Source organism: Paramisgurnus dabryanus, chromosome 12 (assembly GCF_030506205.2).
Source record: "Paramisgurnus dabryanus chromosome 12, PD_genome_1.1, whole genome shotgun sequence".
In the NCBI taxonomy this organism is placed as follows: domain Eukaryota; kingdom Metazoa; phylum Chordata; class Actinopteri; order Cypriniformes; family Cobitidae; genus Paramisgurnus; species Paramisgurnus dabryanus.
In genome coordinates, this window is record NC_133348.1 from 7,746,184 (window position 1) to 7,760,858 (window position 14,675).

Consider the following 14,675-nt stretch of genomic DNA (forward strand, 5'->3'; position numbering starts at 1 on the left):
ACTATAAGTGGTTGCACCTACCCCACTTAATAGCACAGCTTTCCTTTTCCCAGCGTCTTCAATCCCGTTCGCTTGAAAGAAAAACTCCAACATTTCGATGTATTCCTCCCATAATTGTGTCTCACCATCAAAAGGGCTCACCGTTCCTACCAGCGCTGCCATCGTGTTTATCTCTGCACGTGCTCTGTACTCCGTGTACAATTTTCAGCCTGGTTCCTTGGTGCCTTTTTATCCTCGTCGCCACTTATGTAATATCTTTTGGTACATAAAGATGTGGAGCCAGGGAGAAAGATTAATATAAATCTTTATTCATATGTAGAGCGGACAACCTGCATCTTAACACGGTGCTCAGTTACAACATACTGACTCGACAACCCTGCTCTCACTCTAGTGTAGCAAGAGGAGAAAGGTCACATAAACAGTCCCATGCTGCCCTCTACTGGACAACTTAGTCCATGGCATCCCATTTATAACACTATGCTTCTAACGACAGCTCCAATGACACAAGTTAGAGAAGCAGTTTGCAAATGTTAATTTGAACAATGGTTTCGGGAAACACCAAATTGTTGAATGATGTTAGAACTGATGGAACTTACGATGTTCGTTGGCTACAGAGGCGGCCTTAGCTATGTTTCAACCGTTTCAATTGAAACGGGCCCCGTCCTCCAAGGAGGGCCCCAGCCCGGCGCAAGAACGTTTGAACGGGGGCCTATGATTCCTGCACGGGGGAGCTCACAGTGTCAGTGCCAGTGGATGTTAAGCAATCACATATCTTTCATTTTAAATCAATTAATTTCTGCTCTTTATTTTCTCTCGGACGTTCATACGCGCTTTAGCCTATGATAGAAATCGGATTATTAATATGAAATTAATGTATATTATTTAGTCTACAATAAAACTGTAGAACTGCATTAATATTGGTTATGTCATTTAAATTATGTTTTTTATAAATCAATGTAAAATCGTTTACAGCAGCATCACAGTGCTTCATAAAAACTCTCAGAAAACGTGCACATGTGGATAATTCTAGAGGTTTAATAATAGCATCGGGATCACTAGACGAGAGCTTAATAGCCTTATTTTTGTGAAAACCGACATTTCTTAATTGTGTTACCTGTCGTAGTTAGCCCCGTGCGCATTCATTCCGACAAATTTACCGTCACAAATGGAGAGAATACCAATTGGAAGTACTCATCCCTATGCCCTATTCCCTTCGAAGATCATAGCTGTTGCGTAATTATGTCTCTCATTGCGTGACTGTGACCGCTAAAATACACTTGGAGAACAGAGAAATGAAAACAACGTCATTTTCATTTTATCTGGAGTGAGTTTAAGCGGCGTTCCCTATCAGAAGTGCCCTTCAAGGGCGCAAAAACGCAGTTTTGAATTCGACCATGCTCTCTCTGTTCAGGCTTGGCTGTCAAGTGCGATTCCAGGTTTTTAATAATAAATTTTTTTAGGGGCTGATTTTTTTTAATAATATGATTGGATTTTATACTAACCTTAATGCAGTATTTCATTGTATTAAAAAATATGTGTTTAACATCTGTGTGCATTTACTGACTGCCTTTAATATATTTTGTGCATGACTGCATTTTCCTCTACCGCAACATCCACACAATGTTCCATTAAATGAACATAATGACCAAGAACTTTAGATAAACGGGGGGGTGATTTTTTTACTGTGGCTTGGAAATCTTCCTGTTTTTATAATAGCCTGTTGAACATAGATGCCGTCAGCTCTCGTTCAGATTTTAATTGAGCACGAGGCGACAAAATTGCTGGACAAAGATGAACTTATCAGGGCATTCTCAGCACTCAAACACAGAAGGGTAGATTTCTAAAAAGGGTTCAGGTGAAATCTAGGCCCGCCACCAGCTGAGCGGTCTACGGTGCTGAAAAAACGCGGCCCCATCGTTATTTATAAGTTCGGTTCAGTGTCAGTCAGACACTTTTTCTTCTTTGCTTTTGTTAAATAATTAAATTTAAAAGAATGTTTGAGCTGTTTTTTTTTAAGTCAGCCCAGACAGCTGAAAATATACAGCGCAAATCAATTAAGCAGAGAAGTTTGCGTCCATGAAAGGGCGAGGCTTATTCCAACTATAATTGTATGGTTTTAATTAAATAAGGTTGGATCATTTCTGTTGAGCTGCCTGTTCGTGAAGCTGAAAGTCAAGTGCACGTAATAAAATAATATACCGGGTGTGCCTCATAAGCCTTGAAAAGTGAAGCCTCTGGCTCTTTGATCGCCCCCTGGTGGCTGGTTGCAGTACAAGTCATAAACCCCGCCCTCTCCATTCAAACGAATGGGACTGTCACGGCCAGGGGCGGACCCAAATATACTAAAGGTCACACCCCTCTCAACTCTTCCACCTCAAGGAGTTTCCCAAGACCGCCCCAATGACCAGACAGACGAGTATACTACGTTTAAAATAAACTTTATTTAAATATTTAAAAAGAAAGAAAGGGAAAGAGGGAAAGGGCAAGGTTAAAAACTAATATGGCTTCTTCTGCCCTCCAGGGCCACTCGTGACAAGGACCGGGGACAGGGGCTCCTTATGGCACTGGTCCTAGAACCCGTGGCGCACTCCACTTCTTCCTGGAGGCAGAATCAAGAACAGAAAGGTTATCACAATGTGCTTTGATGCGATCTTACTGCTGCTCTAATTCCCCGTCTTCTCTCTCTCTCCTCTGCCTTAGGTTCGTTGTTCTGCGGACTCTACTGGAAGCAGAGACCGTTAGTGGACCATGCAGGGAAACAACTCACAACACTGGGGTTCCTCATTCACAAGGGCATTCGTCGAGACACAGGTACGTGTTTGCTGTAGACACAGGTCAATAACACTTCACAGAGGTAGGTTACTCACAACACTGGAGGTCTTCGTTTACACAGAACATTCCTTGTGACACAGGTAAGTGGTTTCTACAAGCACAGGTCAATCATACTTGGGTGATTCTCACGAAACCATTGAAACACCACGGCACTAATGATTTTAGATATGAAATGTGTAATATAGTAATATTAAAAAGCCTCAGAATTAACACAATACTGTGTTCTACCTTGCACAATGTGTGATTTCAACATAAGAATTTATAATTTGTCAATTTTATCTCATTTTCTGCTGAAATTCTCATTACCGCAATGCGTCCGGCTGTGTTTGAACATGCGTTATGCTGTAATTTAAACATATTAAAACAAAAATATTTAGAAAAAAAATAAATGGATGTTTTGCTAGACTACTTTAGATGACAGAAAAATAATTTACTGAATATTCATGTATAATAATAATGAAGAAAAATTAGGAAATTGATGTGTCCATGCCTGATGTTCTCATCCTCCGCAACACTTTTTGAGAACAGTTTAAGCACACATACAGAATTTTAATAAAGTTTGATTTTGAGTGACCAAGCACATGGACCAGTTACTTCAAGATGGCTACCAGGTAAGATCATCTCTTTATATCTTTCCAGTTAAATTTGAAAGATTCTCTTGTCAGAATGCTTACACGACATTTTGATTATCATTACCGAAACAGGTAGTTTTCTACATTTCGAAAATTTTTTGATTTAAAAATTTTTATGAAAATGTTCTTTATTAAAGTCTAATTATATGCACTGAATAAAAAATGAGCAAAGCCTACGTGGCTTCTCTATTTTTAGCAAAACATACTGGGGTACCTCATCCTCCGCAACACCATTCTCATATACCGCAACCATTTAATAGCAGTTGCGGTAAAGAGAACTTCTGTTTCGGAAATGAGAATTTAACCATATTGTTTATTACATTTAAATATCTCTTATGAATTTAATATAAATTTAAAATGTAATAACTGTTGATATTTTGCTTTATGATGCTTCATTGTAGACAGTCAGCAAGTGAGAAAAAAGCTTTAGCAAAGGCCAGGTTGACAAAGTTCAGGGAGAAACTTAACAGCAACCCAGAATGGCTCGAGGAGTACAGAAGGAAGGAGAGAGAGAGGTTATGTTTGAAGATGTTACTAGCAGGTGTAATTAGCAAAAAACACACTACAGTGTTAGGAAATGTACATGACACACACACAACACAACGCAATAAGTCTATACTATATGATGATGTGTACATACATTTTTTTCTCCCATGTTGTGAGACATGTTAATTTAATGTTATGCTTTCTTTCCACTTTCAGGTATCAAAAACAACCTAGCGATGGCACGCCACGCATCTAGGCGCTGCAACATCAGTTGGATCACAAGATCCACAAAGTTGGATCCCATGCGTGCCAGCATCTCAGCTACCTGCGACCGCACAACGTGCGCTGTCTGCAGCGTCAGATTGCTGCCTGGGGGCGAGGTACAAAGGGAGACTAAAGGCGGCACCTCCTTTCTGCGCAGTGCGTGAGTCACAGACACCAGAGAGGATGGCCTAAAAGCGCCCGGCGCTGTGACAGAAAGCGGGTTGCTGCGCAATTCATTAGGACTGTGCATTAACCCTTTCCGCCTCTGCTGTCTTCGCAGCATGTGGGCCGTGTTCGAGAGTGGGGGGGCGTGTTGTAGACGCTTATGTGAGGACGGGCCCTGGGGCGAGCAACACAAAACCAACTGAGGAGAAAAATGCTCTGTTTTTGAGCGGCTTCGTTCCAGACGGCAGTCCCCCAGGACCCAGTTTCTTGCATCATATACTGGAGGATTTGTGCCAGGGACTCTTGTGATGCACCACCGGTTCTGGTCCATGAGACACAGGGTGGTGAGGTAGGAAGTGGCTCACAGCCTTAGAGCTCTTCACCGCTTTCGAGAAATTCTCCGTGATTGTGCCCACCGTGTCGCCAAACAGGCCGGATGGAGAAACAGGCGTGACTGTGCATGACCACCATGAGTGGTCTTCGTGGCCCTTAGCGTGAAATCCGTAGCCATTCTCAAATCCCTGAAGGTATTTAGATCCGTGCTACCCTCATCCAGAGCCTTAAGCACCTGCGCCTAAAAGATCTGTAGGACCGCCATAGTGTGCAATACAGACAGAGCCTCTCTCGGCACGGGTATGCTTTTTCGGACAGGTGTGCTATCATGAGGCTTCACTACCCTCAAAGCTGTGCCACACCATCCAAGGAAGTGGACAAGGGGCAGAGGTGAGCAGCCACAGCGTCCTTGATGGGGGGAATACACAGGTAGCCTACCTAAGAAAAAAAATGGGGGGAGGGGTAGCCCACGCTTCGGTGACTTTCCTCCAAGCATCAGCGGGGCGGCCTGAGTGAAGAAAACAAAAGTCAAGCTTGCTTCTCTGGGGTTCTTGTGGGGTGCTCCACTCAATCTCCAAGTCCTGCACGGCTTTGAAGAGAATGCGCACCAGTTCCTTGTAGAAGGATGGCTGTGTGTCTGATGCACCACGTGGAGCCTGGTTCCAGTCTCCATCCAACGCTGTCAGAGACATCTCATCTTCCTCCGCCGGAAACCCAAAGGAAACAGACCTGGCGGCTCCCGGTTCAGGACACAGGCTCTCGGCGACAAACTGAACCGGTTGAGCGAGGGGAGGACGACCACCAGCGGCTCTTTGCCGGCAGTGGGACACTTCAGTAAGAAACCTCCAAGGGCGATGTTGAGCCGGGTCCTGAGCACCTTTATCGGGAGATCCTCACAATAAGGGACACCCTGAGCCAACAATTGCCGCCTTTGGGTGGAGAAGCCCCAAGCAGAGCACACAGAGCTCATGTGAATTGGGTGGGTCGATCAGACCTCCGCACCTCAAGCAGATTTGCGACATCCCGGAACACAGAGAGGGCTGCTTACATTTCAACCTGAATTCAATTTTGCTGCCTATGAAGTCTGTCCTAAAGCATTTCTCGGAGCTGCCATTATGCAGCCAAAGTCATTGTCTCATAAGGCAGCGAGGGAACAAGTCAGCTGTCTAAACTTTCGGATACAGCCTCTCTCTCTCTCTATCTCTCTCTCTCCCTCTTTCTCTCTCTCTAATCGAAACAGATACAGAATGGTAAAAGGTCAGAAGACCAAATCATATCCAGCAAGGAAATATTTTTCATCTTATTTACACAAATGTTTTGTGATATCCAGCTGACATTAGCTGGCCATTTCTCAATCTGATGGCTGCAGCCTTCAGAGCTCGCATTTGTAGGCAGCATATGTCATCAAGACCATCTTATTTCAGTATGTTAAATGCATAAATGGGGACTTAAATATGACACAAAGGAATATTAATATAAGCCTTCCTGTTCTCATGTTTTTTCTTTAATATTTTTTTCAAAGACTACACAATAAAACAGTTTTGAACTCGAACGCATGATGCTGTAAATATTATCAGACTTTCTACTTTAAAATTTGTTTTTAACAAAATCTCAGGCTAGTATACGTATTCTCATTACCGAAATAATTAACCTCATTTCCGAAACCTATGTATCATTACCGCAACAGATGCTTATTAAATGTTAATTTCATTAATAGAAGCATAATACTTTGATTTTAAATGCATGTGCAGAATCTCCAAATTATGTTCTTTCAGGTTTGTCATGTCATTTTGAAAATGTGTCAGGTTTCTTCGAAATATAAAAAAAAAATAGTTGTAAATAGTGGAAGGTGTTGCGGTATATGAGCTAAATAAAACAAAATAAAAAAACGTTAAATTTAAAATAAATATTATTTCAGAATTTCAATTTACTGTGCATGACTATTAATAATCAAGTTTTAAAAATGTGAAAATATATTAGCTTTTCTAACAGTGTTGATGTTTTCTGACTGTTGCGGTAATGAGATTTTTTAGGACTTATTTTTGAAATTATGTTACAAAAAGTGTTAAATGATAAGTAAAAGTTTTTAAATTAATGTTCCCATATACTTCAGACTTTGTTTCTAATGTCTGGTGGGAAAAAAAGTAAATTTAAGCAATTTTTACATTTTCATGCTTGACATTTTTACAACCAAGTTTTCGTGAGAATCACCCACTTCACAGAGGTAGGTTACTCACAACACTGGGGATCTTTGTTCACACAGAGCTTTCCTTGAGACACAGGTAAGTGGTTGCGGTAAGCACAGGTCAATATGCTTCACAGAGGTAAGTTACTCACAACACTGGGGATCTTCGTTCACACAGAGCTTTCCTTGAGACACAGGTAAGTGGTTGCTGTAAGCACAGGTCAATAATATTCCACAGAGGTAAGTTACTCACAACACTGGGGATCTTCGTTCACACAGAGCCTTCCTTGAGACACAGGTAAGTGGTTGCTGTAAGCACAGGTCAATAATACTTCACAGAGGTAAGTTACTCACAACACTGGGGATCTTCGTTCACACAGAGCTTTCCTTAAGACACAAGTAAGTGGTTGCTGTAAGCACAGGTCAATAATACTCCACAGAGGTAAGTTACTCACAACACTGGGGATCTTCGTTCACACAGAGCCTTCCTTGAGACACAGGTAAGTGGTTGCTGTAAGCACAGGTCAATAATACTTCACAGGGGTAAGTTACTCACAACACTGGGGATCTTCGTTCACACAGAGCTTTCCTTAAGACACAAGTAAGTGGTTGCTGTAAGCACAGGTCAATAATACTTCACAGAGGTAAGTTACTCACAACACTGGGGATCTTTGTTCACACAGAGCTTTCCTTGAGACACAGGTAAGTGGTTGCTGTAAGCACAGGTCAATAGTACTTCACAGAGGTAAGTTACTCACAACACTGGGGATCTTCGTTCACACAGAGCTTTCCTTAAGACACAGGTAAGTGGTTGCTGTAAGCACAGGTCAATAATACTTCACAGAGGTAAGTTACTCACAGACAGTGGGCTTTCGCTACAGCGTCGGTGCACCGTGTTCCTTCACCCGTCCACTCAACTTCTCGGGCGTCGTAGGGACTGATGGGTCCAGTGGCACGGAGCCGAACGCTTCCCGAACTCCCCCTCTTGTTTCCACGACCGGGGTCCCGAGTTGGGGCGAACTTTCGTTGAGGCTCCGCCACCACGAGCTTCTGTTGGATAGGTCGAACACACACACAACTATGACCCTCAGTCCGCACAGTGCACTTCCAAAAATACTCACTCCTATCCACCACTGGGTTTCACCACTGCCCGCTCTATCGAGGAGTGAAGCTCTCTCTAACACACGGGGCCAAGGCTGAATTTCACTCTCTCCGTAGGACTCGGGCCACAACAGATGTAAACCTCTCACGATTTGTCCGAGGCCGGGCGGTTTGGTCGCTACAAGCACAGCATACACACAGCAAGCACGGCACAACACCAAGTGATAAGTGTAACTCACCCACGACACTCTTGTACACATTTCACGTGATATTAAATATGGACTTAGCCACCAGGCTTCGATTCCCTCGAGAGGATAGCTGGGCAATGTTTTGATCGCCGGTTGAGAGTAGGCTTATAATACTCACAGCCCCGATGTGTTGTTTGTTACTTCTCTGGCTCACCCACGCTTTCTTGTCCCGCAGGGCCACTGATCGATGCGTAGACGGCGCTTCCTATACAAATGTTTCGTCCGTGCTTCCGTCAACCCACGGCTCGCCCACTCTTCCCTCTCCGGTGGGGCCAGGGACCTCAAACACAAGAAAGACACACACCAAGCAACTCCTCTTCGAAATATCACACGATGAACCCAATGGCAGTTACTCACTCTTTGTTGTCAATAGCCTCTTGTATCTATAATCCCGTTGGCTCTGTATCTTGCTCACTCACGAGTGAAAAACTCTCCCAATCTTCCTTCGCTAGCTGTCTCTCCTTCCTTTACTTCCCCGAAGGAACGAACAAGTCAGCACAAGCGTCTGCAAAGCAGCAAAACAACGCACACAAAGTACATACAAAGCACACCGTTTGATGTCTTCAAAGGTCTTTATATCCTCTACCTCTTCTCCTCATCAGCCTATCAGCAACCGCTGTGTAAATTATCCCCACCTGGGCGAAATCAGGCTTGATTTCGTCTTCGGGGAAACCCCGGAATTCCGGTGTTCAGAGTAAAGCGTCCGGGCGGAACCATCGTCTTCCGCGCTTTTGGTTCCGCCCTTACAAACCGTCACCTGTGACAGGACTCTGCTCTAAATAAAAACATTATTTATTAGTATTACATGTACTACTGTGTAGAGTGGTGGCTGATTGTGTAGCTACGATGTTTTCCCTAATAATCGTAATTTTGTTAGTAAAGAAGTTCATGAAGTTGTTACTACTGTGTTGAAATTTGGTAACGATTTCTGTTTGTTCTTTGTTCCTAGTCAGTTTCGCAAGTCTACTAAAGAGGAAACGCGGGTTATTATGATTTTCTTTAATGAGCTTGCTGAGATAGGTAGATCTGGCGGGTTTTATAGCCTGTTTGTAGTGTTTAACACTCTCTTTCCATGCTGCACGCCATACCTCTAACTTTGTGCTTCTCTAATTTCGTTCCATTTTTCTAGCTACTTTTTTAAGGGCTGCGGTGTGACGGTCATACCATGGAGCTGGCATTTTTTCTTTATCTCTCTTTTTCCGAATGGGAACAACGGCAATAAATACCTGTGATTGTACTTTTACTTGCAGGATGTGTTTTACATGGTTGAGAACTAATTGGATTTAGGGTAAGGGTGGGGTTAGATGCTCCGAAATATCTTTAAAACAATAGATGTTGATGAAACTATTTGAACATTTATAAATGCAGAAAATAAAATGTGTCAAATCTGATGGATTAACACAAGTATAACCACTATTTGTATAAGCAGCTGGGCATTAATCCCTTACACGTACCTTGACGCCGTATTAAGGTGCTTGCACAAACCATGTCTCCTACAAAAAAGAATGTCTCCTACATACACATACACTATAAAAAAGATTAGTTGGTTCCACATAAAAAAGTAAGTTACCTGGTTGCCTGGTTTGCCTGAAAAAATGGTATTTATTGAACTTAAGAATATTAGTTCACTCAAAAAATTATGTCAACTAATTTTTTTTAAGTTTAATAATTTTTTTAAGGCAACCAGGTAACTTACTTTTTTAAGTTGTACCAACTGTTTTTACAGTGTAGAGTGAAAAATCAGGCCTTGCAGTATCTACTTTTTTTTTACTGTTTTTACAGTTTATTATTTTCAACCATAAATGACATATGATCTCCTGTAATTGTACTTGTCATATTACTCCCAATCATACTTTCAGTTTAACATTTGAAAAGCTCATTCAAAACGTTTACACATTTTCCTGCAAATAAAAAAGTAAATCTTTTCTAATTCAGTTGTATAAAGTTGAAAATGTTATGTAAATATGTTAAACATGCAGAAGAGATCTTCTTGAAATGCAACCTTGATAAAACATTTCTTAAGTTGTACAGTCTTACGTAAAGCCAATGTCATATGGACAAATAAAACCCCATTATCTGTTTAAGGTCAGGTTCTTTCTGATCCCATTTTTCAGTGTGTAATGTTGCTATAATAGCATAAATAATACCTGCAGAATGATAAAGTTCAAAGTTCACTGTCAGGCGATATATTTTTTTTAACAGAAGTCCCCTTTCAAAGCCTACAGCGAACGGCCGGTTTGAACTACAGCCCTCTACTTCCTGACTGAATGACGTCAATAAAACAGTTTTTGACTAAACTCCACTGACAGGAAAACGTCAGTCACCAGCTTTAGCTCAAATGGCTCTGCTAAGCTAAGCTGCTGTTGAATCACAACACACCAAACAAACAACACAAGCTAAGTAAATTGTGTGAAAAATACCGCATTTTTTCACATGTGAAACATGGATACTGTTTACACTTGGTATTTGGTATTAAGATGTGTTTTCATCGATCGGATCACAAGTGGACGAGAGAGACACATTACGTTTACACCTGATATTTAAATCCGTCTGTTTTGTCCACTTTCGACTGCTTCTGTCCTGAATACTGTGAGGGGGCGGTCTGTCGAGACAGTGGGCGAGTCCCTCCGCTGTCATTTAAGTTGAGTTGCTACAACTTATAAATTAAGTTGACTTTTTAACTATATTTTATATGTTATAACAACTTAATTGTACTTATAACATCTCATCTAGTGGTCAAGATAAATAATAATAAGTTAAAATGACTTTTTTGTTGATTTAACGAAAAAATCAAGGCAACAGTGTTGTTTTTTAGCACTTTGCACCTTGGGACAGTTTTCAAAGCAGCAAGCGCAATATAACGTGTTCATGAGGCTGTTTACACTTGGCATTAACATGCGTTTTCATCGATCGGAAGTGGAAAGCGTTAATGCCAGGTGTAAACGGTGTTCAAAGTGTTTTGAGCTCGTCCACTTTCGAAAAGTTTCAACCACATCCAGAGGTAGTCGAAACCACTTTCGATCGGATCGCTTTTGTAATTGCGGAACGCAAATGTGGTTGAATGTGTTCAAACAGCCACACGTGACCGCCTTCTCTCCACCTATTTATATAATCTAAGGTACTGTTTTATGTCTTTTCTGATTCTGACTAAAGCAGCTGATCTCCGAAGTTTCATTTTGCAAGCGTGTGAAAGTTGCGCAATTCCATTTCATAAATTGCGCTGAAATATCAGAGAAAGCTCTAACATATATACATGTACAAAACAATGTGCAGCCAGCAGCCATATCACCCTGTAGCCCAAGACAGCTTGCCCACTGAAGCTAAGCAGGGCTGAGCCTGGTCAGTACTTGGATGGGAGACCACCTGGGAAAAACCAGGTTGCTGCTGGTAGTGGTGTTAGTGAGACCAGCAGGGGGTGCTCACCCTGTGGTCTTTTTTGGGTCCTAACACCCCAGTATAGTGATGGGGACACTATACTGTCAAAAAGCACCGTCCTTCGGATGAGACGTTAAACCGAGGTCCTGACTCTCTGTGGTCATTAAAAATCCCAGGATGTCCTTCGAAAAAGAGTAGGGGTGTGCCCCGGCATCCTGGCCAAACTTGCCAATTGGCCTACTAATCATCCCTCATACTAATTGGCTATATCACTCTGTCTCCTCTCCACTAATAAGCTGGTGTGTGGTGGGCGTTCTGGCGCAATATGGCTGCCGTCGCATCATCCAGGTGGATGATGCACATTGGTGGTGGTTGAGGAGATTCCCCCATTCATATGTAAAGCGCTGAGTACTGAGAAAAGCTCTATATAAATGTAATGAATTATTATTATTATTATTATGTTTACTTACAAGACAAGCAGTGGACTCCGACATAATATGACTTGTAAATCTGAGTTGATTCAACAAAAAAATAAGGCAGCATTGTAGATTTAAATGTTATTTGCTGGCAACAGTTTGTTCAAAGTTAAATGAACATTTAACATTAACAAGTCTTTGTCTTTACAAAATTAAACTATAAATTAACAGCCTCATGCAAAGCATTCAACCTTTTTTCTGATTTTTTCTTCAGATTTTGGTTCCGAGAATGCTTTGCATGAGGCTGTTACTTTAGTTTTATTCTGTAATAACAAAGACTTCTTAATATTTAATGTTCATTTAACTTTAAACAAACTTTTGTCAGTAAATAACATCAATTTAAATCTACAGTAAGTTACTGGGAATCAGCTGCCAGTTATACTGGAATTTCTACTGAATTTTTATCATTGAGAGAACACTAGTATACATGTTCTCCAAGAAAATAGACAGAGAATGAAAGAGAAAAAAGAGTTTATTATTTATTTTTGTTTCCAGAATCATCAAAAGTGTTATATTTTTAATTTTTTTGTTATACATGTAAGGTGACATAATGACCAATATATGGTGACCTCTGCATTTAACCCATCCGGTGAGTGATAAAAACACACGGAGCAGTGGGCAGCTGTCACTGCAGCCCGGGGAGCAATAGGGGATAGGTGCCTTGCTCAAGGGCACATCGGTCGTAGCCTGCCGGCCGTGAGCCTCAAGCTGGCAACTCTCGAGATACAAGCCCGACTTTCTAACCATTAGGCCACGACTCCCCACGAAGAGAGATTGAATATTGTCAAGTCACGCACACATCAAGTGTGCAGACATGGAGCAGATTTGCTGTAGATGTTTTCCAGTATGGTGCAGAGATGCAGTGAGAGGTACAGGTCCTGAGAAAAGAGAGAGAGAGAAAGAGAATAAATGAAAACAAATTTATAAAAAACTACAAAAAAACATAAATGTGATCCTTATGTATCTACCTTGATGTAGATGTTTTGTCCAAGGTTTCAGCACCTCTCCTGCCCCTAGATATCTGCTCCAGACAACCGAACACCTGTACATAACATTTATTTTACAAATGTTTTACTCTAATCAGTTATATATATATATATATATATATATATATATGTGTGTGTGTGTGTGTGTGTGTAAAGTACAAAATGTGTGCACATATGGTGTTTTAATAATATATTTAAAAAAACTTACAAGGTGTTGTTTCGGATTGACAAAATCTCTCTTCGGGACACTGCTGAACAGTGGGTAATTTTACAACCATGGACTTTCTATGACAACTGCAACTTTTATGAACCAGGTATATATATATGTATATATACATATATATATATAAATAATTCATTAATTAATTTAACATATGAGACAGATTGATGTATAAATCTGACTATGACATTAGACCTAAAATGAAATCCAAAGCCATAGGAATCCAAGTTTGTTCATTATTTGACCAGTTTATTCTGTTAAGTTAAAAGTGAATGTAGAATGTGTGATAATTTCGACGCTAACCATCCCGTCCCTAACAGACAGGAGGAATCTGTTATTATCTCCAAATCTGAAGCCATCTTTCATTATCATTATTAACATAAATGTGAGAAAGCTAATTTTTACAATTGTCATAATGTCCATGGTTGAAATTACCCTCTGATTAATTAACAAAAGGATATAGAAAAAAGGATTAACATTATTAGTAAATTTTGCAGTACTACAATAAATTATTATGGGAGACCAGGGCTACTTGTCACACCCTAAATAAATCTCAGGATAGAGTACATTTCTGTATCCAAATATAGTAAAATGTCTTTACAAAAAAGCTTAAATGTAAACAGTAAAATACACCAAAAATTGGGGCTTTGAAGTTACTGAGACATAGCCCTTCCCCATGTGACAACTAACCTCAGTCTCCTCTATATGTAAATAATGATAAAAATGTTATATTAGAATTTCCCTCCATACAAAGTTACTGTTGAATAATCTAGAGATACATAAAATGTAACTTAAGTTGCTACCTAAGAAAAAATGTTTTCTTTATAATAATACTAATGAATTTGAAATTAAATACAAAAATGTAGCCGTACCTTTGGTTGTTCAGCAAGTGCCAAAGCACATCCTAAACTCAGAGTCATTTATAGAAGCTCTAAACCAAACCCTCTGTAGGTGTGGTGTGAGGGACGTGCTGTTATAGAGAAATGAAACCTTACATTTTTTCCCATTTACAATAAAACTTTTGTGCCTTCAAAGATTGGGAAGTGCCTTTGTCTCTCCACTTGCAGTTTCATCATAAATCTACCACACTACAATTGACAAGTTTAGTGTTACTTACTTATAAATATTAATCAAATTAATCGATTAATTGATTTTCTCCATATTTTATAATAACAGTAAACATATCAAAACTATGGAAAAACCCAAATGAAACTATGGGAATTATTACTAGAATTAAATAAAAATATGTTTAGCTTTTTCAATATTGTCATACTTTGCCTGTAAAAATATTTTTGTTTTAACTGAAGGTCTCAACTTGAGATTTTTAACATGTAAGCATACACCTTTAGATCAGAAGGTTTATAATTTAAGG

The 14,675-nt window shown here is 40.4% G+C and overlaps 1 long non-coding RNA gene across 1 annotated transcript; it reads right to left on the bottom strand.

Moving 5' to 3' along the window:
* Window positions 1-12,551: 12,551 nt before the first annotated feature.
* LOC135737879 (uncharacterized) lies at window positions 12,552-14,205 on the bottom strand. The gene is made up of 4 exons (XR_010528610.1): window positions 14,176-14,205; window positions 13,292-13,741; window positions 13,066-13,139; window positions 12,552-12,975 (listed from the first exon to the last, which is right to left on the bottom strand). It is a non-coding gene; the product is annotated as an uncharacterized lncRNA (long non-coding RNA).
* Between the last annotated feature and the right edge of the window lie 470 nt (window positions 14,206-14,675).